Here is a 27,893-nt window from a genome sequence, read left to right on the forward strand (position 1 = left end):
CACTAAGGGGTATCAGTAATCACTTCAAAGAAAGCCTATTTGTACATTTTTTGCAGAAGGTTTCACATAGATCTTCACATACATTTGTAGAGGCTGTACATTGCAGGGTACATAACAATCCATACGAATGGTACCCTCAGGAGCTGTGTATGGACAATCCTCACAATGTTCACAGCTGCCCTACACTTGTAATTGATATGCATCTAAGATTTGGGACTTGTTCAAATTTATTTCAAAGCATTTTACTTAGAAATGTCTTTTAAGTAGACAATGTATCTATTCTAACAGTAATACACACTGTTTAGCAGAAACACCTCTATCCTCTGGTTCACCTTTATAGCCTTCTACCCTGGCCCTAGTCCACTTGAGATTCTTGACCTCTTCATTGATTTTATGTGATTTCATCTTGACTTGCACATTAATTTTATATGCTGTAGGACGATGTGGTTCTAGGGAAGACTTGCCACGAGACTATCAGTGTTATATATTATATCCCACATTCCTTAAAGACAGATTCTATATAGGACTCATAGTTCTATATTCTACATTTTCTTGTATATCATAGGACTCATGGTGATTAATTGAATGAGTAATGAGAGGAACTAAATCTCTAATTTCTTTCCATAGCAACAGAGAAGGGATAATATACAAAAGCAATTTTATGAGCATCAACTAAATTTTTTTGCTATATAATAGAGTTTCTTCTTTCACAAGTATTGCTTAAAGCAGCTAAAGAACTAAATGAAGTTTCTTAAATTAAGCTGAAAAAAAGTCTGGTAAAGTAATTCCTAACCAACAAGTCATGGTCCCACGGGCTGGTGCTGCCCTGCAGGCCAGAGTTCTGACTGTGTATATTGGAGAAGCTGGTTACTGTGTTTGTGAGCACAGGGGAAGCGGACAGACAGAACTGTTGTTGGGTATCTCAGCCTGATTGCTGGGAGATGCCTCCAGAGGCCAGACCTAATTCCAGAAAGCTGCTCTTCCTCATATACCCAGAGTTGTGATGGATGCCTGTTATTTAAACCCTTGAAATGTGAGGAGAAAGTATCTAAAATGAGCATGATGAAATGTAGCCTTATTCAATTAGAAAGATGAAGCATGATTTTGAGAGGCAGAATATAATTACACAGTTGGAGCATTTCCAGGAGGTTGTGCATGGCACCCCAGCTGACTCTGGAAGAAATGTACTCAGACTGAGCCCGGGCAGATGGTGTCCATCATCCTCCTCCTCACAAGTGCTGCAAACCTTGGTCTTACGATGACCATAATGTCTCATAGTCTCAATTCATACCCAAATGCCAGTGATATCAACTTTGCACATTTATGAAGTCATATCCACAAAACACTGAAGAAGGCTGATCTCACATTCTTCAGTGTTTTATGAATAAGACTTTATAAATAAGGCTGAGCACCAAAGAACGTATGCATTCAAATTTTGGTGTTATAGAAGACTCTTAAGAGTCCCTTGGGCAGCAAAAAGATCAAACCAGTCAATCCTAAATGAAATCAATCCTGAATATTCATTGGAAGGAATGATGCAGAAGCTGAAGCTCCAACACTTTGACACCTGATGCAAAGATTCACTGGAAAGGACCCTGATGCTGGGAAAGTCTCAGGGCAGGAAGAGAAGGGATTGATAGAGGATGAGATGGTTGAATGGCATGACTCAGTGGGCATGAGTCTGAGCAAACTCCAGGAACTAGCTCCCCTGTCGGGGAGCCTGGCATGCTGCAGTTCATGGGGTTGCAGAGAGTCAGATATGACTCAGCTACTGAACAGTGACAACATCTGCAAAACTCACACTCGTTTTTGATCCTCTGTGGATATAAAGTAGATTGAGTGAATAAATATAAAGGCATATTCAGTTCAGTTCAGTTCAGTAGCTGTCGTGTCTGACTCATTGCAACCCCATGAACTGCAGCACACCATGCCTCCCTGTCCTTCACCAACTCCCAGAGTCCACCCAAACTCATGTCGGTGATGCTATCCAATCATCTCATCCTCTGTCGTCCCCTTCTCCTCCTGCCCTCAATAATTCCCAGTATCAGGGTCTTTTCAAATGGGTCAGCTCTCTGCATCAGGTGGTCAAAGTAGTAGAGTTTCAGCTTCAACATCAGTCCCTCCAATGAACACCCAGGACTGATTTACTTTAGGATGGACTGGTTGGATCTCCTTGCAGTCCAAGGGACTCTCAAGAGTCTTCTTCAACACTACAGATCAAAAGCATCAATTCTTCTGTGCTTAGATTTCTTTATAGTCCAACTCTCACATCCATACATGACCACTGGAAAAACCATAGCCTTGACTAGACGACCTTTGTTGGCAAAGAAATGTTTCTGCTTTTTAATACGCTGTCTAGGTTGGTCATAACTTTCCTTCCAAGGAGTAAGCATCTTTTAATTTCATGGCTGCAATCACCATCTGCAGTGATTTTGAAGCCCAGAAAAATAAAGTCAGCCACTGTTTCCACCGTTTCCCCATCTATTTGCCATGAATTGATGGGACCAGATGCCATGATCTTCGTTTTCTGAATGTTGAGCTTTAAGCCAACTTTTTCACTCTCTTCTTTCACTTTCATCAAGAGGCTTTTTAGTTCCTCTTCACTTTCTGCCATAAGGGTGGTGTCATTTGCATACCTGAGGTTCTTGATATTTGTCCCAGCAATCTTGATTCCAGCTTGTGCTTCCTCCAGCCCAGCGTTTCTCATGATGTACTCTGCATATAAGTTAAATAAGCAGGGTGACAATAAACAGCCTTGACGTACTCCTTTTCCTATTTGGAACCAGTCTGTTGTTCCATGTCCAGTTCTAACTGTTGCTTCCTGACCTGCATACAGGTTTCTCAGGAGGCAGGCCAGGTGGTCTGGTATTCCCATCTCTTTCAGAATTTTCCACAGTTTCTTGTGATCCACACAAAGGCTTTGGCATAGTCAATAAAGCAGAAAGAGATGTTTATCTGGAACTCTCTTGCTTTTTCAATGATCCAGCGAATGTTGGCAATTTGATCTCTGGTTCCTCTGCTTTTTCTAAAACCAGCTTGAACATCTGGAAGTTCACGGTTCACTTATTGCTGAAGCCTAAGTTGGAGAATTTTGAGCATTACTTTACTAGCATGTGAGATGAGTGCAATTGTGTGGTAGTTTGAGCATTCTTTGGCATTGTCTTTATTTGGGATTGGAATGAAAACACCTTTTCCAGTCCTGTGGCCACTGCTGAGTTTTCCAAATTTGCTGACGTATTGAGTGTAGCACTTTCACTGCATCACATTTCAGGATTTAAAATAGCTCAACTGGAATTCCATCACCTCCACTAGCTTTGTTCATAGTGATGCTTCCTAAGGCCCACTTGACTTCACATTCCAGGATGTCCAGCTCTAGATGAGTGTGAGTGATCACACCTTCATGATTATCTTGGTCATGAAGATCTTTTTTGAACAGTTCTTCTGTGTATTCTTGCCACCTCTTCTTAATATCTTCTGCTTCTGTTAGGTCCATACCATTTCTGTCCTTTATCGAGCCCATCTTTGCATGAAATGTTCCCTTGGTATCTCTAATTTTCTTGAAGAGATCTCTAGTCTTTCCCATTCTGCTGTTTTCCTCTATTTCTTTGCATTGATTGCTGAGGTTAATTAGAAACTGTAAAAAGCTATGTAAAACTTATGTATTGTTGTCAATATTAGAAGGTTGTTCATGTTACAACTTCTCTTAAATAGGTCAGATATATTTAGAGTCCTCATTGAAAACATAAAAAACAAGGCTGTGTATAAAGCTTATAGTTATTACATAACTATTACTCTCCCTCAGAGATAAGTTATGTCATGATTCTATTAATATAAAACATTTGCATTATTTTAATTTGGATCTTTATAAACTTAATTCATTGTAAAAATGTATGTTTAAATTCCAAAAACTTCAAATTTCAATCAAAATATTATTTATTCGGGGGATAATAGACTCAGGAAAACTTGACAGATTTGAGAGAAATCAGATACAAATGGAAAGTAACTCAACTGCCAGCCATGAAGCAAATAAGCAGAACACAGTATTCATAGGTTGACCAGTAGTCCATGATGAGTTTCAAAAGACTGTCTTACCAAAGATATTCACCTATGTGCCTAGAACCCTACTCTCCATTTGGGATGTATTTTACCTTGTCTTTCCTTGCTCATCAATTCTTCTCCCTCCTTTGTGCAATTAGACTTCAACTTCCAACTTCTTGTGTTTACTTAACATTTTGAATCCTAGCTCCCTTTTTCTTATTTTAACAATTACATTTTGAAAGTTTACACTAGTAATTCTCAAACTTTAGCCTTATCAGAATTACCCGGGGGGCTTGTTACACCAGATTGTAAGGATAGAGTTTCTTTTCAACAGGTCTGGGGAGACAGCCAAGAGTAGTAAAAATTGCTTCTCAAGAAAGCTTCCAGTGATACTGATGCTGCTGGTCCAGGACGCACACTTTGAGAACCACCATCCTCCATTAAACAAGATTTGACATTTAGGTTATCACTAATGCTAAACTCTATAAAGTTAAATATTTTAATGCCAATTTTATGAAGTAAGAAACTGAGACTCAGGAAAGTTTAATTGATTGCTGAAGGGCACACAGCCAATGGGGATAACTTAGGAGTCTCTTATATCAGTCTATATTCTTTTGAATTTATCATTCTTATTTTTATTATATTCACAAACTTAAGTCAGATCCTAATCAATATTCTTAGAACTATTTATAAGGAAAGAGAAGAATGCTAATCATTTTTATCTTCTAATTTCTTAGCCCAAAAACTGCTCCAGTTTGTGGATGAGAAAACTGCCAACCACTACTGCCTAAAACACATCTCCCTGGCACTGATGTCCCCCGCATCAGATTAGCCATGTGACAAGTAATTAAGGAGAGCTATGCCAATCCCTCTCAACACCTGCAACTCATTATGGACCCACACAGCTCAAGTCCAAGGGTTCCATTCAGAAGAATGCTATAAACAGTTGATGCCTAATTGGTCAGGGATCCCTAAGGCCCACATTCAACCTCCATTAAGAAAAATGAAGATTTATGCAAAAGCTATCCAGTGTTCTCCATATGGGAGGCCACGGACAAAAAATTCAGCTTCACTCAGCAGTAAAGGAGCCTTTGCTTACCAGAATACAGCATTTTGAGAACATCAACCATTATTTGCACATACAAAAAGACTCATAAAAGTTATATTGCAATGGCTTGGGCCAAAAATCTACCCTAAAATTCTAGAAATCTTTCAAATTATCCATAGCCAAAAACAATCTTCATAACCTATTGCTACATATATACATATACTGCATTCATCTATCTGACCATTTGAGTCATGGTGCTGTTAGCAACACTGCTATTGTCTGCTATCCCCAGCTGGCTTCTAGCAACTTTGGGCTTCATTTTCACCCCACCCTGAGCAAGTAAATCCCAATGCATGTACTTAATAAAATCTAAATCCCTATGCTAAGGTTCAGTAGTGTGATTGATGGAGCTCATTCAGTAAGAGAAACAACCAATCAGCATCTTTTAATAATGAAGGGTATTATTTAACATCATGCTCGCTCTCAGTCACATGTCTAAATACTTGTGATCCCATGGACTGTAGCTCACCAGGCTCCTATGTCCATGGGATTTCCTAGGCAAGAATACCTGAGTGGGTTGTCATTTCCTTCTCCAGGGTATCTTCCCAACCCAGCAATTGAAGCTGCATCTCTTGCATCTCCTGCATTTGGCAGGCAAATTCTTTACCACTGAGTCACTTAGGAAGTCCTTTAGTGTCATGATATGCTCTCAAATGGTATAAAGAAAGTTTGCATTGGATGTCGAGTTTAGGATGTATAATCATCCTGTATCAAAATTATGTGGCAGGTAACTCCTTTCAAAATTGGTATTACCCAGAGAAAGGGAGTTCCAAACAGGCAAAAAATTAGACATCTACTACAGATACGTTCAGTGCATGAGGAGGAACTGATCTTGCTCCTAGCTAAGGATAGATGTAATTCTGCCCACGTAAGCCAACTTCAAGTAAACCTGCCCAGAGAAACTTGAGTGATTCCCTTTTTCTTGTTTGAGAGAGAATTGCTCACACTCACTTATACCTAAAGAACTTCTATGGAAAGGACCCTCAGTTCAGTACAGCTCAGTCACCCAGTCATTTCTGACTCTTTACAACCCCATGAACTGCACCACACCAGGCTTCCCTGTCTACCGGGGTCCAGCCCCGGTGGATCCAGGAAATTCGAAGGGGAGACAGCATTGGCAATCAGGATACAATAGAATTAAAGATATAAAGAGTGGTTAAATAGGGATAGCTCAGCGAAGAAATTCAGTGATGAAAAGAGGCTGAATAACTTGGTTTACGTGGAAAACCAATAAAATTCCAAGACAAGGAATTTGTGTCACCTATGTAGGCCACAGGCATCTTCCCGTTCTCCCGAAGGAGAGGAGACACTAAGGCCTCCCTGGTCAGATCTTAGAAGCCCAGGCAAAATTAGTAGGCTTGACAAGCCTCCACTGTCCAGATGGGAATTCAGCCCGAAAGTGAGAGAAAGAACGACATAGGGAAACCAAGCTTTGGTGAACAAGGCCCTCACTTTATTTTACAAAGTAATTTTTATACCTTAAGTTGTGCATAGAGGATAATGGGGGAAGGGGTAGAATCATGCAAGGACAGCAGTCCTTGATCCCTGTTGAAGCCAGGCTTTCAAACTTATCATATGCAAAAGTTTAGGTGATTTACATCATCTTCTGGCCAGGAGGCCTATTAACACTTATGACCCTTTCTTCAGAAAACTTATTTTTCTCTAAAGGTGATTATTCTAAAGTCAGGCGCCACCCTCCGAAAGCATTAGATAAAGTTGCATTCCTATAGGGCAAAGGTGTGGTGGGCTATAACAAGGAAAGAATTAACTCAAGGGTCCAAGGTTACAAACATTAAAGCTACTACTTACATTCCTTTACACCAATTATATTAATCAATACACTCCAGGGACACAGTAGGTAAGGGATATAGAAACTTAGCAGCAAACATTGGCCCAATAAATGAAAACCCTTCACCGATATAATTTCTAATCAACCCACTATACTATACTAATAATCTTCTAACTGCTCAAAGGAATCTGTATTTAGAGAGTTTAGAACATCTCGTGCCTCTCACGGTTGGGAGGCTGTGAACAATCACATGTGGCCGGAAGAACCTGTTCAGGCAGGCTAGAGAATTTCCAAAGGAGTTTGTGAACTAAAACACTCTTGTCTCGCCCAGGAACTTTATTAACTGGACCTGTAAGTTAACTCTTTTTCAGAGAGAGAGATGGTGGTGGGGGACAGCCCCCTGTAAAGTCAGAGGTGTAGGTGAGAGCACAAAGCAGTAAAGTAGGCAGACTCTGGTTATGGGGGTAGATACTCAAGAATTTCCAGGGGGACTCCTGAGGTTCGATCCCGCCTTTGTGTATGCCGAGCCTCCTTCCTCATGACCTTTGCCACGGGCGGAGTTCCTCACCCTGGTTCCCGGCACTTGTCCATCACCAACTCCCAGAGCTTACTCAGACTCATGAGGCCCTTCGAGTCGGTGATGCCATCCAACCATCTCATCCTCTGTCACTCTCTTCTCCTCCTGCCTTCAATCTTTCCCAGCATCAGGGTCTTTTCCAATGAGTCAGTTCTTCACATCAGGTGGCCAAAATATTGGAGCTTCAGCTTCAACATCAGTCCTTCCAATGAATATTCAGAACTGATTTCCTTTAGGATTGACTGGTTTGATCTCCTTGCAGTCCAAGGGACTCTCAAGAATCTTCTCCAACCCCACAGTTCAAAAGCATCAATTCTTCAGCACTCAGCTTTCTTTATAGTCCAACTCTCACATCCATACATGACTACTGGAAAAACCATAGCTTTGACTAGACGGACATTTGTCAGCAAAGTAATGTCTCTGCTTTTTAATACACTGCCTAGGTTAGCCATAGCTTTTTTTTCCAAGGTGCAACTTTTAATTTCAAGGCTGCAGTCACCATGTGTAGTAATTTTGGAGCCCAAGAAAATAAACTTTGTCACTGTTTCCATTGTTTCCCCATCTATTTGCCATGAAGTTACGGGACCAGATGCCATGATGTTAGTTTTTTGAATGTTCAGTTTTAAGCCAACGTTTTCACTCTCCTTTTTCAGTTTAATCAAGAGGCTCTTTAGTTCCTCTTCACTTTCAGCCATAAGGGTGGTGTCATCTGCATATTGATATTTCTGAGGTTATTGATATTTCTCCCAGCAATCTTGACTCTAGCTTGTGCTTCATCCAGCCGGGCATCAGGAAAGGATAGTGATGGCACTTAAAGGACAAGTGTCCTCCGTGGAAAGAATCCAGCCTGCCAATTCAGTCAGCATCTGACTAATGAGAAAGGAAGTCCTCCTATACTTTAAATTTTCCTTCATACATGCCAATTACCAGATGATCTACAAAAATGCCACAGGAATTCACACCTACTGAAGGATTGCTGAGCCTGGAGACATTAGATTAATGAGCAGTTAAAGGGAGATTATAAAAACTGCAGTGAGATCCATCTTGAAAGATGGAAACCAAGACAAATCATCAGAATGAGGTAGCTGATCAGATAATAATGTAGCTATATGTAGCTATATCCTACCCAGCTCAAACTGCTGCAGCATCTGAATGCTACTTTGTGGGCATGAGGTAGCAGACACTTGTCGATCTCAGCTCAGTAAAGGTGAGCAGTAAGTCTCCTATTTCTCTCTGTTTAAGAAATGACAGTGCCAGAATATCACCTTGAAGTCACTGGTAAATTATTCTTAGGTGAGCAGTCATATTCTTATCTAGACTCTAAATAAAACTCTATTACATAGAGGGGTGAAGTGATTTAGGATGATCACAATGCCCTTAGAAGAGAGAGAAATTATTCTTATTATTCAAATATTAGGATGAAATCAGATATTCTGTGCTTTGAGTATTTACAAGTATTATAAGTATTGTACAAGACTTATTTAAAAAAATGAAGAAAGATGTTTAGAGATCCAAAATCTAAAGCAGGGAAAAAAGAAGCCAGATCCACAGATCTAATACAGAACTATGTGGCTAACTTGGAACCATGCTTCAGTGGCTGAACTATGGCCAGAAGTATCAAAGCAGAGGTTATACGGATCCAGACATAATTACACAAGCCATCTGCTTTTCTGATGCTATTTCTCCCCTTCATGGTTGGTCCTAAAGATAATGTTCTGAAAATGTCCTGTTCACAGAGTGAAGTATGTTCTGGCTAAGTCAGGCCCTAGCCAAGGCTCTGGCCAAAGTGGTCTTCATCTGACCAAAGGCAGGGCATAAGTATTCTATAGCATTAGGGAGCACAAGAAAAGGCACATAGCAGATGCTGAATAGATATTTTTTGGGTGAATTTATTTAAATTAAGGCACTCAGGCAAAGGCACAAAGCAGATGCTCCATGGATATTTGTTGGATGAATGGTGATGTTCAACAGTTAATGGAATATACAAGCAGATAGTGGATGATAGGAATGAAGAGTTGAGGCTAAGGATGTGGTCATACACAGAAAGAACTACTAAAGAATTCATTTGCAGGGCAGCAGTGGAGAAACAGACATAGAGAACAGACTCATGGACATGGGGAAAAGGGAGGAGAGGGAGAGAGTAACATGGAAACTTATATTACCATACTTAAAATAGATAGCCAATGGGAATTTGTTGTATGTCTCAGGGAACTCAAACAGGGGCTCTGTATCAACTTAGAGGGGTGGGATGGAAGGGAGATGGCTGATTCATGTTGATATTTGACAGAAACAACAAAATTCAGTAAAGCAATTATCCTTCAATTAAAAAATAAATAAATTTAAAATAAGAATTTATACTTTATCCTAAGGATAGAAGGGAGTCTTTGAATGGTATTAAGATGAGGTATAAAATAATCCTATTTAAAGTTTAGAAAGATCACTCTGACTACTAGAAAATGAATGAGCACAAAGGCAGGGGAAGATATTGTAAAACTATTTTCACAGTCAAATTGAGACCAGAGAAAAAGGAAGTAGAAGCAGGAATGTGTCTTCTGTGATTAGAAGTGAAGTGAAGTGAAGTCATTCATTCATGTCCGACTCTTTGCAACCCCTTGGACTGTAGCCCACCAGGCTCCTCCGTCCATGGGATTCTCCAGGCAAGAATACTGGAGCGGGTTGCCATTTCCTTATCCAGGGGATCTTCCCGACCCAGGGATCGAACCCACATCTCCCACATTGCAGGCAGATGCTTTAACCTCTGAGCCACCAGGGAAGCTCATTAGATGGCAGGGAAGCTTTAACCTCTGAGCCACCAGGGAAGCTGTGATTAGACCACAACTAATTTCTTGGGTTCTTACTCAAAAGACAATTTTCTGAAAGGTCTTTCTTCATCAAAGGCAAGGGTTTCTGATCACCTACCTCCTCCACGGTGCCACAGGCCTGCATCCGGCTTTTTCTTTTCCTTTTTTATTTTTTAAAATTGGAGTATAATTATTAACAACACTATGCTAGTTTCTGCATTAACCTTTGTGTCACATGTGTCCCATGGATCACAGATGTGTTGGTATTGGCAATGAATGTTAATCTGGTGACTCTTCTGGAAACTTGGAGAAAGGAGAGAAAGTTAACTAAAAAATGCCTTTTAGACTTTTTATTCAGTCTTTAGCTAATGACAAACTTTCCCTGACTTTGCCTTCCCCACCCACCACATCCTAGTGAAACAAGGACTTATAAGGCTTAGTTGTTGAGTCAGACTATCTTTCATTCCCTAGCATCTCCTATACCCCAACAGTACTGCAGCTCCATCAGCCATGAAGAAGAAATACCAATGTAATTGCAAATGTCATTTACATCCTACAATATCACTGCTTTACTGGAAGCCCTGGTACCTAGGAAAAAAACTTCTGTCACTAATCTACTTATAGTTCTATACACATGTCTTTTACATTCTTTCTTCTCCACATCTTCTCCCTCTGCCTTCCTTCCTTAGATAGCCCACATCCCTTCTTTGTTTTTATGACAATAATATTCATCCTTCAAGACCCAAATGGAACCTCATTCCCTTAAAGATGCCTTCCTCCAGAAAATACACATTCTGAGGGATGCTTTCTTCTGAATTCCTGCAGATAACCTGCTGGTCCCTACTAAAAGAGAAAGCAAGTGAGAGACACTGAACAGGAAAGTCACAACCCTCAGAGTCACTTGCTACCAGAGAGACAGTTACATTATCAGGTATGGTAGACGGAAAAAAAAAAAAAAAGGCACCCAACTAAAGATGTCCATATCTCAATGCCCAGAAACTATGACTAGTATGTCACATGGCAAGAGGGAAATGAGGTTGCAGATGGAGATAGGGTTGCTAATAAGTTGAGCTTAAAGAGATTCTCTTTAATGATGTAAATGAGTCCAAGTGTCCTGTAAAGTGGAAGAGAGAGGCAGAAAAGAAGATGAGAGCCGGAGAGAAATTTGAAGAGGCTGTAATGCTCAGTTTGAAGAAGGGGCCATGAGCTAACGAATGAAAGCAGCATCTAGAAACTGAAAAAGTCAAGGAAATGTTTTCCCCCAGAGCCTTTAAAGAATGCAGTTGGGCTGACATCTTCATTTTATTTGAGTGAGACCTACTTTGGATATCTGTCCTCTAGAATTTTAAGATAATTTGTGTTATTTTAAGCCACTCAGTTTAAGAAAATCTGTTATGACAAATTTTTATAGGAAACTAATATATGATATATTCAGCTTAATGCCTGACAGAATTTAGCTCAATTGTTGTTATTATTCACTTGCTAAATCATGTCCAACTCTTTGTGACCCCATTGAATGCGTCATATTAGTCTTCCCTGTCCTTCATTATCTCCCAGCATTTGCTAAAATTTGTATCCATTAGGTCAGTGATGCTATCTAAGCATCTCATCCTCTGCTGCTCTCTTCTCCTTTCGCCTTCAATCTTTCCCAGCATCAGAGTCTTTTCCATTGAAGGGAGAGTGTATATTGAGTAAATTAGCACAAGCTACTTTTTATACATGGTGTTACCCTGAAAAAGAAAGGGACAGTGTTAGTCACTTCCTCATTTTTGAAACTATCAAAATGCACCCCTGACCTAGAAGAACTGACCATACATTTAATATTCATTTCAGTTGCTCAGTCATGTTTGACTCTTTGCTACCCCATGAACCGCAGCACACCAGGCCTCCCTGTCCATCACCAACAGCTGGAGTCTACCCAAACCCATGTCCATTGAGTTGGTGATGCCATCCAACCATCTCATCCTCTGTCATCCCCTTCTCCTCCAGCCTTCAATCTTTCCCAGCAACAGGGTCTTTTCAAATGAGTCAACTCTTCGCATCAGGTGCCAAAATATTGGAGTTTCACCTTCAACATCAGTCTTCCCAAAGAACACCAAGGACTGATTCCCTTTAGGATGGACTGCTTAGATCTCCTTGCAGTCCAAGGGACTCTCAAGAGTCTTCTCCAACACCACAGTTCAAAAGCATCAATTCTTCAGTGCTCAGCTTTCTTTACAGTCCAACTCTCACATCCATACATGACCACTGGAAAAACCATAGCCTTGACTAGATAGACTTTGTTGACAAAGTTATGTTTCTGCTTTTTAATATGCTGTCTAGATGGGTCATAACTTTCCTTCCAAGGAGTAAGCATCTTTTAATTTCATGGCTGCAATCACAATCTGCAGTGATTTTGGAGCCCCCCAAAAATAAAGTCAGCCACTGTTTCCACTGTTTCCTCATCTATTTGCCGTGAAGTGATGGGACCAGATGCCATGATCTTCGTTTTCTGATTGTTGAGCTTTAAGGCAGCTTTTTCACTCTCCTCTTTGACTTTCATCAAGAGGCTCTTTAATTCTTCTTTACTTTCTGCCATAAGGGTGGTGTCATCTGCATATCTGAGGTTATTAATATTTCTCCCAGCAATTTTGATTCCAGCTTGTGCTTCCTCCAGTCTAGCGTTTCTCATGATGTACTCTGCATTTAAGTTAAATAAGCAGGGTGACAATATACAGCCTTGACGTACTCCTTTTCCTCTTTGGAACCATTCTGTTGTTCCATGTCCAGTTCTAACTATTGCTTCCTGACCTGCATACAGGTTTCTCAAGAGGCAGGTCAGGTGCTCTGGTATTTCCATTGCTTTCAGAATTTTCCACAGTTTACTGTGATCCACACAGTCAAAGGCTTTGGCATAGTCAATAAAGCAAAAATAGATGTTTTTCTGGAACTCTCTTGCTTTTTCCATGATCCAGTGGATGTTGGCAATTTGATCTCTGATTCCTCTGTGTTTCTAAAACCAGCTTGAACATCTGGAAGTTCCTGGTTCACGTATTGCTGAAACCTAAGTTGGAGAATTTTGAGCATTACTTTACTAGCGTGTGAGATGAGTGCAATTGTGTGGTACTTTGAGTGTTCTTTGGCATTGTCTTTCTTTGGGATTGGAATGAAAACTGATCTTTTCCAGTCCTGTGGCCACTGCTGAGTTTTCCAAATTTGCTGACACATTGAATGCAGCACTTTCACAGCATCATCTTTCAGGATTTGAAATAGCTCAACTGGAATTCCATCACCTCCACTAGCTTTGTTCACAGTGATGCTTTCTAAGGCCCACTTGACTTCACATTCCAGGATGTCTGGCTCTAGGTGAGTGTGAGTGATCACACCATTGTGATTATCTGGGTCATGAAGATCTTTTTTGTATAGTTCTTCTGTGTATTCTTGCCACCTCTTCTTAATATCTTCTGCTTCTGTTAAGTCCATACCATTTCTGTCCTTTTTTCAGCCCATCTTTGCATGAAATGTTCCCTTGGTATCTCTAGTCATCTTGAAGAGACCTCTAGTCTTTCCCATTTTATTATTTTCCTCTATTTCTTTGCACTGATTACTGAGGAAGGCTTTCTTATCTCTCCTTGCTATCCTTTGGAACTCTGCATTCAAATGGGTGTATCTTTCCTTTTCTCCTTTGCTTTTCACTTCTCTTCTTTTCACAGCTATTTGTAAGACCTCCTCAGACAGTCATTTTGCTTTTTCGCATTTCTTTTTCTTGGGGATGGTCTTGATCACTGCCTCCTGTACAATGTCATGAACTTCCATTCATAGTTCATCAGGCACTCTGTCTATCAGATCTAGCCCCTTAAATCTATTTCTCACTTCCACTGTATAGTCATAAGGGTTTTGATTTAGGTCATATCCGAATGGTCTAGTGGTTTTCCCCACTGTTTTCAATTAAATCTGAATTTTGCAATAAGGAGTCCATGATCTGAGCCACAACATTTAATATTAATAGTTGGAAAAAAAAAACATGTCTAGAACACATTATTGTTTTAGGGTATCTGAAAATAACAAAAAGCTAGAACTCCCTTTGTGGTTCACTGGTTAAGCATTTGCTTTGCAATGCAGGGTACACAGGTTCAATCCCTGGTTGGGGAACTAAGACCCCACATATCACAAAGTAACTAATCTAAGCACCACAACTAGAGAATCCATGCACCCGACAAACGATCCCGAATGACACAACAAAGATCCTGTGTGCCGGAACCAAGACCTGACGCAGCCAAATAAAACAAATAAATTAACAAAAAACAGTTGCCTTCATGCTCATTGTGATCATGCTCAGTCGCTCAGCTATGTCAGACTCTTCACAACCCCATGGACTGTATAGCCCACCAGGCTCCTGTCCATAGGACTCTCCAGGCAAGAATACTGGAGCAGGTTGCCATTTCCTCCTCCAGGGGATCTTCCCAACCCAGGGGTCATACAATACTGATAATGTGGTTCTAAGGGATTATGCTATGAGAATCCATATAGCAGAGGTACTTAAGTGATGGTCAGTAGAGAGGAACAGAGCAGTATTGGAGCAGATGTATGGATTGTTAGGCTATCAAGATAGGCCAGGCAGGGAAATTATAGTGGTCAAACAGAGGGAACAGAGTATGCAAAGGGTAAAGGTAAGATCCTTTGATACTTTGAATATGCTAATTTGTATTGTTATTTATAATTTTTAGCTTCATCTCAGGTCTCCCTAACTAAACTATAGTTGCAAATCCATGCCTTTTGCCTCTTTATGCCTGAATACCTGCTGAACACTTTTTGAGAAGAAACTAGGAAATTACTAGCTGATGCTGTGACTTGCTTTTTCCTGATCTGACCCTGATTTTGCTTCGGTGGCATTTGTTACCATTTTCCACTTCCCACTTTATGTTCAACAGTATGACAAGGCAATGGTAGTTCTCCAGAAACATCTTGTTCTTTTGTGTTTCTGTCTTTGCCCTTGCTTCTTTCCTTTTCTTAGGAATTTTCTTTCCTCTTTCCTCCCCCTTGTCTGCTGAGTGAGCCCCTGGCCCTCCTTTAAAATCAAGCTCACACCTGATCTCAACTGCTCTTCCCTACTGTTCCTTTGCCATGCAACGCTTTTTCTTGTTTACTGCATTACAATGTATATCCTTCCATGCATGCCTCTCACTTCTGACTAGATTGGAGCTCTTTTAGTTCAAGAACTGTTTGGTTCATTACTGTACCCTCAATATGTGTCATAGTCTCTAGCATTTAATTCCTTTGTTATTAATTATTATTTATTTACATTGACATTATATCATAATTATTCTAAATATTTTCCCATGTTTTACTATGCCCTAGGCTCTGATCTAGGATCATGTGAATAAGACAGACAAAGCCAGACTTTAAAAATGGCAAGTAAAGTGTCATTATAAATACCAACTTGAAATAGTGATGCACACTATAAAGAACAAAACAGTATAATATGATATGTGTTTGTTGAACTGTATTATTGAATTCATGAGAAATTTCAACACGTGATTTGACACTGAATTTCAAAAGTCAAATTCAATTTATATCAGCAACCCTTATTCACGCTTCTATTCACTTCAAATTATTTAATTTCCAAAGAGAAACAAAAAAGGGACAACAATTTCAAGGTAGAAAGATTCTCAAATCATTCTTCCTTGTCTATTTGCTTGCCTCTGGTGAGAAGAAAACAACAGCGAAATGTTAAGACAAATATGACATCAAAATGTTAAATTACACAAACTAAATAGGCAATCAAGGAAAGAAAAGCTCAGGAATTAGTGAGTGAATAGAATAGTCATCAGCAGGTATTTATCTAGTGGGACAACTTAAATAGCTTCTACAAAATTACCTTGAAAAAGATCTTGATTTAACAACATCAAGGGAAATCTAGTCCTACTTTAGATGCTCTTCTAAGGTATTCTAACAGGCTGATAGTGAGGAAAAAAAAAAAAAAAAACAAAGCTAAAGCATTAAAAGAAAACAGAGGAATTCACTGAGAGACTTCATCTCCAACCCAGCTATTATTTATGTCCACAGGACAAATCTACACAAGGGTTCCCACATTACTCAAGATTATCAGTCAAACTGTCTTAGACCAATATGACCATGTCATTTGTGAGCAGTAAAAGGTCTGACTCAAAGTGTCTTTTTCTTAATAAGAAAGCAGGCAGTCCTCATTTCGCATGGTACTCCAGGACCATAAAAATAATTGTGAATCCAATACTCTGAGGAGTAATCTTTAATAGTGAAAACTGTAATTGTTCTGCAAGTCTTAAAAAATTTTGCCAAAATGTTAAAAGCCTGTTACTATCAATTACAAATGTATCAAGTGATGAAAAGTAGTAAAGCTAATATATATTTAGTACAATGTGAATTAAAAATCTTAGAAACATTGAGAATTAAAGCATTGTATTTCTTTTTTAATTAATTTTATTTACAGTTGATTTACAATGTTGTGTTAGTTTCTTTTATGCAGCAATGTAATCAGTTGTACATATACATATATCCCCTCTTTTTTAGATTCTGTCCCCGTTTAGGTAATTACGGAACTGAGTAAAGTTTCCTGTACCATATAGTAGGTAATTATTAGTTATCTATTTTATATATAGTAAGTCACAGAGAGATAGACAAATATCATACAATATCGCTGATATGCGAAATCTTTAAAAATGGTACAAATAAACCTATTTACAAAACAGGAACAGAGCCACAGATATAGAAAACAAACTAGTTACCAAGGGGGAAAGGGGAGGGGGAGAAATTGGGAGAGTGGAATTCACAAAGCACTGTATTTCTTTGTAAGAAACTTATCAAGCGTTATTTGAACAGTGTTTCCATTCTTCTCCAGATGCAACCTATAATATACTGTAAGCTTCTTTTTTATGTCTTGGTAAATTGTCATATACCTTTCAAAGTTTGGATCAGCTTCCAATATTTTACCCTTTGCACTTTCACTATTATGAAATATCTCTGAGGAAAAAAAAAAAAAAAAAAAGAAAGTTTTTACTGGAATCACCTCCTCCAGGATATATTCTTCCTTTTTATCACAACCACTTTATGTCAGTAAGTTTGCCTCCACTGAGTTTCTCTGGCTTCATAAGTGTTCTCTCAAATGATGGCAATGCCAACATGCTCAAGGTCAGCTCTTTGACCTGTAATTTCATTTATGTTCAATTTGACTCTCTCTTACAGCATTATCACTTTCTTTTTCTTTACTGCACTTGCATCTTCATTGGCCAGTTCTCTCTTTGGATTCTATATTTTTTTAAAAAGTCATGTGGATTCACGACTAGGAGAGAAGGAAGCAGCACAACTATACACCTTGCTGTGTGGGAGCAGATTAAATAATATATGTGTGGGGACCAATCACCACAGACTTTGAAAGAGGTGAACAATCGGTCACTGATCATGATGTGCATCTCTTATTTGTGATTTGTGCTACCAGCAAAGTTTATTCCACATTCAATCATTCACTGTTAATATGGTAGTTAATGTGATAACTGAAATTTGAACCATATTTTCAGGATTGGTCTTATTCAACACCTGTTATGGTAACTGTAATCCATGCATATCAGAACCATGCAAAGCAAAATCAATATAGCAGAAATAGTTTTTTGCTTTCCTCTTGTCAGTTTACATAAGGACATCTCAAGAATTCTTTTTCCTGTATATCTGTCTTATTCTTTTTAATTATCTCTTTTTTCCCCAACACCTTAAAATTACCATAGAAAATCTCTCTTCCAATTCTGTATCTTCTCTCTTCCCTCGCATTCTTTCAAACCAAAACAAAAATAAGAAATGGTTTTAGTAGTATCTTATAAAAATAAAAGTAGAAGTGGAAAAATACCTGAATCAAAGAAAAGTGAAGTCATGTGATAACTAAAAATAAGAAAAGTATCTTTGACCTTCAAGCTCCCTGAATACACTTATAAGATTTTTTTAGAGTTTCTAAATAGTCTATAGCTATTTCTCAATTTGGCTTTAATTAAATTTACTATTCTCAAATGAAACATTGAAGATTTCTATATCCTGCAAATATGCAATATTTCAGCTACTCTGTGAATTCAGTGAACACATGTGGCTAGGCCAGGGGACCTCAGGGTTATTTATAATACTGTTATAGACACCAAACATCAAAATTCAAGTGTAAATGAGCTTCCAGAGCACAACCCATCAGAAAGTGGAGGGCTTCTCTAAAAGCAGAATAGCAAGAGGATGTTTCCCTATAGCAACAAGATAGGTATTCCTCTAAGACACAAAGGAAACCACATTTATTTTGACTGGGTCTTTAAATTTTAATCTTGCCTTTTATTCTCTTATTTCTTCTCTCTCTCACTGTGATTTAGTATAGAAGGATGGCCTGTTTGCTCATCCTTCCTGTATAACCTCCTCTCCCAACTTTAGAAGGACATGTTCCACAGAGGAGAAAGTCACTAGACAGACTTTCAGAATGTTTACAAGTCACTTTAAATTTTCATTAAGAGCAAACAATTTTGGTACAGAATTACATGACAAGGGTATTCTGGGAGAATAATTCTGTCTGAGCAGCCATAGTATGGTAGCTGAAATATGAATTTGAAATGATAATAATTTCTGAAGACATCTTAGGCAAGGCATCTTAAGTCAAATATCTAATTGGCTAATAGATGCTAGGATTTAAGAAGGCAGCTAAAACATTAAACTTTCTGAATCACTGAGTTTCCAGTCAATAATGATTCCAAACTGTTCTAATAATGTGGGAGGCAAGAAAGTCCCTAACCATCATGAACTGAGAAGAATCCGAGAGAATGAAAGTAAGATGAGATTTGCACAGGGCATTGAATTTGAGGAGAAAGGTGATAAAAAGAAATATGGGTAGAGGTGGGACAATTACGCCTAAGAGGGGCAGAATATATGAGTTAGACAGATATATGAGTTAAAAGATAGCTACATAGTAGGTGTTTAATAAATACTTGTAGGATCTCTCAGGTGGTTTTTCACTCACAGACTTAGAATAGCAACCATTCTGATTAGAAAACAGACTGTCAAAGCACTACCTGAACAAAAATAAGAAATAAATAAACTCTAATGCTGGGGTTATAAGGTCATTATCTGTTCAACCCTAAATTTATCTGTCAGTTTTTAGACAACTCTGCGAATGGATGATGTGATCTCACCAAAGGATGCCAGAGGTCTCTAGGTAAATATCACCATGACGAAGGCTGAGATAGAAACCAGAGATCTACTTATTACTGTACAAAGGAGATGTGCTTTGCACTACTCTAGATCTGGTCGGAGAAGGCAATGGCACCCCACTCCAGTACTCTTGCCTGGAAAATCCCATGGATGGAGGAGCCTGGTGGGCTGCAGTCCATAGGGTCGCTAAGAGTCGGACATGACTGAGCGACTTCATTTTCACTTTTAACTTTCATGCATTGGAGAAGGAAATGGCAACCCACTCCAGTGTTCTTGCCTGGAGAATCCCAGGGATCGGGGAGCCTGGTGGGCTGCCATCTATGGGGTCGCACAGAGTCAGACAAGACTGAAGCGACTTAGCAGCAGCAGATCTGGTCACCCTTCTACTCTTCAGCCATGCCCAGCCTAGACTGGAAAAAGACCAACTACTTAGACAAAATAATACTGAATTCTAAGCTAACACCTCATGATCTAACTACATTCCTCTCCAAGTCTACTTACCTCCTTTTCAAAGATTGCTAGTATGTTCACAAAAGGTTCCAAATTTGTACTTTATTTTCTTCTGAATTATTCATCACCTTTTTCTAGTATAGCTGGACTGTAATACATTAGAATTATATCTTGAATTCTTTTGCCTTATTTCCCATTTCCTCCAGGGAAAGGTGTTTCTCTTTAGCCTCTGAGCATACCTGTCAAAGAGCAGACTTCAGTGATAAGAATAATTGTTTAATATGCTCTTCTAGAGAGAGTCTGAAATTCCCCAGAAAATAAAATTCTACTTCATAAGAAGCTACATAAGACAGTGAAATTAGTTTGAACCAAAGCCTAAAGCAAGAAGAAAGAAAATGCCTTCACTAGCTTTTGTTTTCATTTTTTATCTAATATTTATTACCAGATATTAGTCCAAGGCACTCATGTCCCATCTGGCAGTCAGTGTATGAAGTTAGGGCAGCTGATGCAATGAGAATATCCATATTCCTTTATCTGTGATATTTGTTTAAACTGGTTCTGTTTCTGCTCCTTGGTGGCATGCTTATGTCAAGGGCAAGGACAATTATTATGCTCATAAAATGCCCTCAGTTCTCCCCCTCAGTTCCCCCCTTTACTTATATGTATATGTCATGTGCATATGTACCATATGTGTAACACAGAGACACACACTCCTATATATGTCCTCCAATAGCACCAAGTATCCCCCGAATGTGTTTACCAACCATGATATGATATGTCTAATGCAATACCGCCTGTAATGTGGGAAGTATAAAAGAAACATACATGGTTCTTCTCTACATGGGGTTTATAACCTAAATGAGGAGACAAGTAACATTTAGGCATAGAAGACAGTAAAACATGCCCTCTGTATCAAAAAACCCTACACTTGTCCTCCTGTGTGTCTCTGCTCGCTCACACAGAGTATGCCTGACATTTCTGGTCACCAGCTATGCATGGGGTTTTCCCTAAGTAGTCTCCAATGACACTAGCTGGGTGTCCTACAGTTTAACTCAGTTCTGGCATTATCTACTTGGAAATAGTTTCAGATCTCACAGGTTAAAACCTAAGTCCCATAGGACTGCTCCCACCCCACCTCAGATACCAACCATAAGAAGTAGGTCCCCAGGTTACCCGCAACTTTTGTCCAACTTGGCTACAAATCAGACTGCCACAACCCTCTCCTTGGGTTTGATTCATTTGCTAGAGTGGCTCACAGAACTCAGGGAAACACATTTACCAGTTGTTAAAGGATATGATAGGAGAAGGCGATGGCACTCCACTCCAGTACTTTTGCCTGGAAAATCCCATGGACGGAGAAGCCTGGTGGGCTGCAGTTCATGGGGTCGCAAAGAGTCGGACACGACTGAGCGACTTCACTTTCACTTTTCATGCATTGGAGAAGGAAATGGAAACCCACTCCAGTGTTCTTGCCTGGAGAATCCCAGGGACTGGGGAACCTGGTGGACTGCCGTCTATGGGGTCGCACAGAGTTGGACATGACTGAAGCGACTTAGCAGTAGCAGCAGCAAAGGATGTGATAAAGCATCCAGATGAACAGATACTTAGGGCAAGGTCTGGGAGGGTTACAAGTGCAGGAGCTGCTGCCTCTGAGGAATTGGGGGTCTATCACTTTCCCCATACATGGATTTTTTCACTGACCTGAAAGCTATTGAACCCCCTACAATTGGGATTTTATGGAGACTTCCCCATGTAGTCATGAAAATAACTCTATTTCCCCCCTTTTCCCCTCTCTAGACAAGTTATTGTGTAGGCAGAAAGGGCTGAAAATTCCAGGCTTCCAAACATGTCCTGGTCTTTCAGCCAGCATCCAAGAGCCATTCAGGAGTCCACCCAGAGTCATTAGAACAATAGACACCCCTAGAGTTTCGAGTTCTTATCACTAAGGGATTTACAAGGGTTTTAGGAACTCTGGGCCTAAATCAACATATTTAGAAATCAATATATTCTTTTTTTCTGTTATCCACACTGTCAAATCTCTATTAGTGAGAAATTTGTTTCAGTCTTTAGAAATTCATCTATGTTTGAAGGTATTCCCTGTCTATCACCAACTCTTGGAGTTTACCCAAATTCATGTCCACTGAGTCAGTGATGCCATCCAACCATCTCATCCTCTGTCGTCCCCTTCTCCTCTTGCCTTCAATCTTTCCCAGCATCAGGGTCTTTTACAATGAGTCAGTTCTTCACATCAGGTGCCCAAAGTATTGGAGTTTCAGCTTCAGCATCAGTCCTTTCAATGAACACGTAGGACTGATTTCTTTAGGATGGACTGCTTGGATCTCCTTGCAGTCCAAGGGACTCTCAAGAGTTTTCTCCAACACCACAGTTCAAAAGCATCAATTCGTTGGTGTTCAGCTCTCTTTATAGTCCAACTCTCACATCCATACATGACCACTGGAAAAACCACAGCCTTAACTAGATGGACCTTTGTTGGCAAAGTAATCTCTCTGCTTTTTAATATGCTGTCTAGGTTGGTCATAACTTTCCTTCCAAGGAGTAAGCGTCTTTTAATTTCATGGATGCAATCACCATCTGCAGTGATTTTGGAGCCCAAAAAAATAAAGTCAGCCACTGTTTCCCTATTTGCCATGAAGTGATGTGACCGGATGCCATGATCTTAGTTTTCTGAATGTTGAGCTTTAAGCCAGCTTTTTCACTCTCCTCTTTCACTTTCATCAAGAGGCCCTTTAGTTCCTCTTCACTTTCTGCCATAAGGGTGGTTTCATCTCCATGTCTGAGGTTCTTGATATTTCTCCTGACAATCTTGATTCCAGCTTGTGCTTCTTCCAGCCCAGCGTTTCTCATGATGTACTCTGCATATAAGTTAAATAAGCAGGGTGACAATATACAGCCTTGACGTACTCCTTTTCCTGTTTGGAACCTGTTGTTCCATGTCCAGTTCTAACTGTTGCTTCCTGACCTGCATACAGGTTTTTCAAGAGGCAGGTCAGGTGTTCTGGTATTCCCACCTCTTTCAGAATTTTCCACAGTTTCTTGTGATCCACACAGTCAAAGGCTTTGGCATAGTCAATAAAGCAGAAATAGATGTTTTTCTGGAACTCTCTTGCTTTTTCGATGATCCAGAGTATGTTGGCAATTTGATCTCTGGTTCCTCTGCCTTTTCTAAAACTGGCGTGCTGTGGTCTGTGGGGTCACAAAGAGTCAGACACGACCGAGCAACTGAACTGAACTGAACTTGAAGGTAATAATACATTGAGAATGAGATGTTCAGATAGCATCATAGACTCAACGGACATGAATTTGAGCAAACTCCAGGACATAGTGGAGGACAGAGGAGCCTGCAGTCCATGCGGTTGCAAAGAATCCAACACAACTTAGTCACTGATAAACAACAGCGACACTTTCTGAGAGGTGACATAGAATGAGATGTTGCTCGGTTTGCTCTGTTAAGAGAAAAACGTGTGAGGATGACCTGTATCCCATAAGACAACTTCGACCAAAAGAGTCTGAAGATTATCATCGAATCTAGTTTGGGTCTTGTTTCACAGTACCCTGACACAAAGAATGTCTCTAGTTTAAGGTTTAATACATTAAGCTGGCCAAACAAGACAGCTGTCAATTTATAACTCTTGAATGAAACTTTTTTTTTTTTACATTTATAGTATGTGAAGAACTGATATGAAAGATTTTATTTTATCACTGAGGTTTGGGAATTCCAGTGGACTTGTAGTATATAGTATCTGGGACCCACAGTTGAAAGCCACTCAGAGCCTTTATGAGCCACGTTTCAGACACTGTCTAATTCACCTGTGAGGGTCATGGTCCTTCCACATCAAGTCTCTAGAGCCTGAAAGTACTAAAGAAAATCTATAAAAATCAAAATATTTGTATCTTAGAGTTTGCTCTCAACTCTATCTGCTCTATGTTTTGAGGGCCTATTTCAAGATCAGCGGACTCCATCCCCTCAAAACATACACAGTCATGCTTAGTAATGAATGTTTATAGGATTCATCTGGATGAAACTAACTTTATTATTTATGCAAAGTTCAACTGGATGACATTTTTAAACATCTAATACAACAATCAACAAAACACATAAGTGACTTTTGAATCATTCATACTGCTGCTCTGAAAAATAAATAAAGTGGCATCCTTTTATCCCAAATAGACCCCCAATTTTTTTTCTTTGGGGACCAGAGAATGATGACTGGCAGATTTTAACACAGTAGTTCTTAACCTTGGCTGCCCATTAAAATCACCTAAAGAGTTTCTTCTTTACAATAATCATGCCTTGGCTACACCACTGGCAGAGATTTTTCTTTAATTGGGGTGAGGTCCAGGTATAACCATTTGTCCAAGGCTCTCTAAGTAATGCCAATGCACAGAAGAAGTTGAAAATCACACTCTTCTAAGAGGCCATTTCTGAGGGATCTTCCACTTTCTCTCAATATGCCCCTCAAACACCTTATAAGTGGTCTTGCTAAGGCCCTTCTGTTTCTGTGGCTAGGTAAGAGTTCATTTTGGTTGCTTTCCTTCCAGAGGAAAAAAGTGTTTTCCACTCTGGAGTATTCTAACAATCTCTAATATTCAAGACCTCCCTTGGCCCAAGTTTCAAAAAAGGTCTACAGGGCCTGCAAAATCTAGTCATTACTCTCCAAGTGAGGTAACACATTTCTTATGCAAGTGATTTAACCTAAATAACAATAACTAGCCACAAATGTGACAATGACAGTAAACACAGGACTTTCTTTTATCTCAATTTTTCAATGAGATCTTCAGGGAAGAAAAACTACATTTTTGATTTTGTATTTCTTGGCAGCTGGCAGTCTGTGGCCTATAACTCCAGTCTTCTTGGGTCACTATTAACTTTGTTCTAAACTTTACATAGTTAATTAGAAGTGTTCAAAGGCCTTCATTTTGAACCACTTAGTTGATGAGAAATGCATACTTAATGGGCACCCTTGAAGACAATTTAATGAATCTAGAAGGAAAGCCAAGCAAATTGATTATAATGCAATGACTTGCAAGAGCTCTTTGCAACCAGCTTGTAAATAGCAGAGCACAAAGGTAACAGGACATGGATGGTGGCAGCTCAGCTTATTAATGAGGACACCAGTTGTGCTAATGATCAAGCAGAATTTTTGAAAATTAAGTCTTTGGGTCTAGGTGAAAATATTCCAATTTAATACCATTTAAATGGTACTTTAAAAAATCTTAAACCCCATGAGCTATTTAAACATTTTTGGAAAGGCTAAGGGACAAGAGATAGGCGCTACTGATTTCCTTGGCTGAGATTCAAAAGGTGCCCCTCCTCTAAGAATTCTGTGGCCTCCATGTCCAAGGTGAGTTTTCTAATTAGTGATGGTTGGGCTGAGCAACATCTAAATCAATGTCGCAGGGGTTTGTTGTTGTTGTTGTTGTTTAATTAATCAAGGTTTTGCATTAGGAATATGGGGGGGGATAACAAAGTAGGTACCATCTTGATAATTTCTTAAAGAAGATTTATACTACTTCAATAATCCCCAGATTTTGGGGTTCAGATTGCAACTGTATCTCCTCTTTCATCGCCATGAAGTCAAGAGAAGGAAAATGGATATCCCTTAGAGGAAAACAGACTTTGTTAGCCAGTGGAAATTTGCTGTATGACACAGGGAGCTCATAGCCAGTGCTCTGTGACAACCTGGAGGGGTGGGATGGAGAGGAGGGAGGTTCAGGAAGGAGAGGACATACACAGGCACGTGTGCTAAGTCACTTCAGTTGTTTCTGACTCTTTGTAGCCTGCCAGGCTCCTCTGTCCATGGGATTCTCCAGGCAAGAATACCAGAGTGGGTTACCAAGCCCTCCTCCAGGAGATCTTCCCAACCCAGGGATCGAACCTGCGTCTCTTACTTCTCCTGCATTGGTAAGCAGGTTCTTTACCACTAGTGCCACCTGGGAACTCCCAGACATACATAGACCTATGGCTGATTCATGTTGATAATGGCAGAAACCAACACAATATTGCAACCTCAACTTTTCCCAACCCATACCTACCTTTTCCCTCTTCAGTACTTTCCAAGTGTACATTTCTACACTGCCTTACAACATGTTCAGATTGGTATGTCCCACCTCCCACCCCCAGTCTCTGATTCAATAGATAAGAGATCAAATAATCTGCATCTCTAACAAGTTCCCAAGTGATGCTGATGCTATTGGTCCAAACCACACTTTGAGAATCACTGCTGCAGATGTTCATTTATTCTTGATAAATATGACAACTTCCTATTCTTGTCTGAACATGCCCTGTGCCTTTAAACTATAGGTCCACCACTCTCCACACACCCAACATTAACAAGCAAGGGTTCATAATACTTTCACCTCATTCACAGGTCCACCCTATACCATTCCTTTCAGCTCATCTTACACTCCATTTATTGACATGTTCCTAATTTGCTGTCTCATGGTACTTGGCACTGAAACAATTCCAAAGGTCTGAGCTCCAGGCTTCTCTCCTGTATGGACATCTCTAATTACACTGCATGCAGTGCCTCTGGGCAGCACTGCATTTGGCCCAACCAAGGTGTCTCTATCCTGACACAGGTCTTTGGGGTAAATGTATAAAATAATATGCCTTTTTATCAATATGCTAGAAAAGCAGAGAATCATAGAGTATGAGCATAGGGAAAGACACTAAATTATAATAGATACTATTGCAAATTATAAAGATGCTAAACTACTTAATGTAAACACCTGCAAAAATTCTCTCTCTGGATCCAAAAGTATGGGCTTTAAAATGGTCCCTGTTCCAAGCACTGCCCCCATTCCTTTCCTAAGGATTGTCTGCTGCTGAGGGATTAGGTCCAAATCTTAGTTTTGACCCACTTGGTGCTTCTCCATATCACTCTTTTGTGGGGACAGAATAGGTAAATATGCTTAGTCACTGTCATGTCTGACTCTTTGCAGCCCCATGGCCTGTAGCTCACTAGGCTCCTGCGTCCATGGAATTTTCCAGGCAAGAATACTGGAGTGGGTTTCCACTTCTTTCTCCAGGGTTTCTTCCTAACCCAGGGATCGAAACCACATCTCTTGTGTCTCCTGCATTGGTAGGCAGATTCTTTACCATTAGGACTACCTGGGAAGCTCCGTAAGAGGTAAAAGCAGTGTAATTCTGCTGTTGGTCTCTTCAAAAAGGTATTTTGTTCCATTATTTTTTTTTAAGGAAGGCTTTATTTTATTTATTTATTTATTTATCTATTTTTGGCCACAGGGCATGTGGGATGTTACTTTCCCAACCAGGGATCGAACCCATACCCTCTGCAATCGAATAATGGAGTCTTCACTACTGGACTGACAGGGAAGTCTAGCATTTTGTTCTTTTAACTAAAAGGCACCTCTTTCTCTTCCTGCAGAACTATCATACCATCAGTAAAATCAGACTTCTGTCTCCTAATTATCTCAGCAAGCTTCAAGCACTCACCATCTGCCCTCTGCTTGTTGCCTCCATAGCTTTTACCAGCCCGGTTCCAGGTCCTCTCAGGAAAGCCCACATGGGAAGTCAGCATCTGTGGTCTGAGATTACGGTGACTTACTTCTTACAGTTCCTGGATCTGGGCACTTTTATACTCACTCACTCTGCTCACGTCACTTCTATTATTTCTGCAGTAATAAAAGACTACCACTCAAAATGTTCCCTTGCCATTTTGCCAAAGTGCCCATCCAGGCATGCAATACAATTATGCCTTAAACTGTGACCATGAAAGTGGTGAATTCCAGTGTGCACTAGAATTCTGGACTGAAGCGCTGGTGTAGATCACCACTACAGCCCCAGTGAGTGCCATTATGAGTGGGCATAGGAATTTGGGAGGTAAAATTAAAATATTATACAAATAACAGAAGGAATTGAAGGAAACAGTATCCCCATGCTCCTTTTTTCTTTTTCTGGGACTT

This window comes from Bos grunniens, chromosome 2 (genome assembly GCF_055505025.1).
Source record: "Bos grunniens cultivar Pamir isolate PY7600 chromosome 2, Bosgru_T2T1.0, whole genome shotgun sequence".
Classification (NCBI taxonomy): Eukaryota; Metazoa; Chordata; class Mammalia; order Artiodactyla; family Bovidae; genus Bos; species Bos grunniens.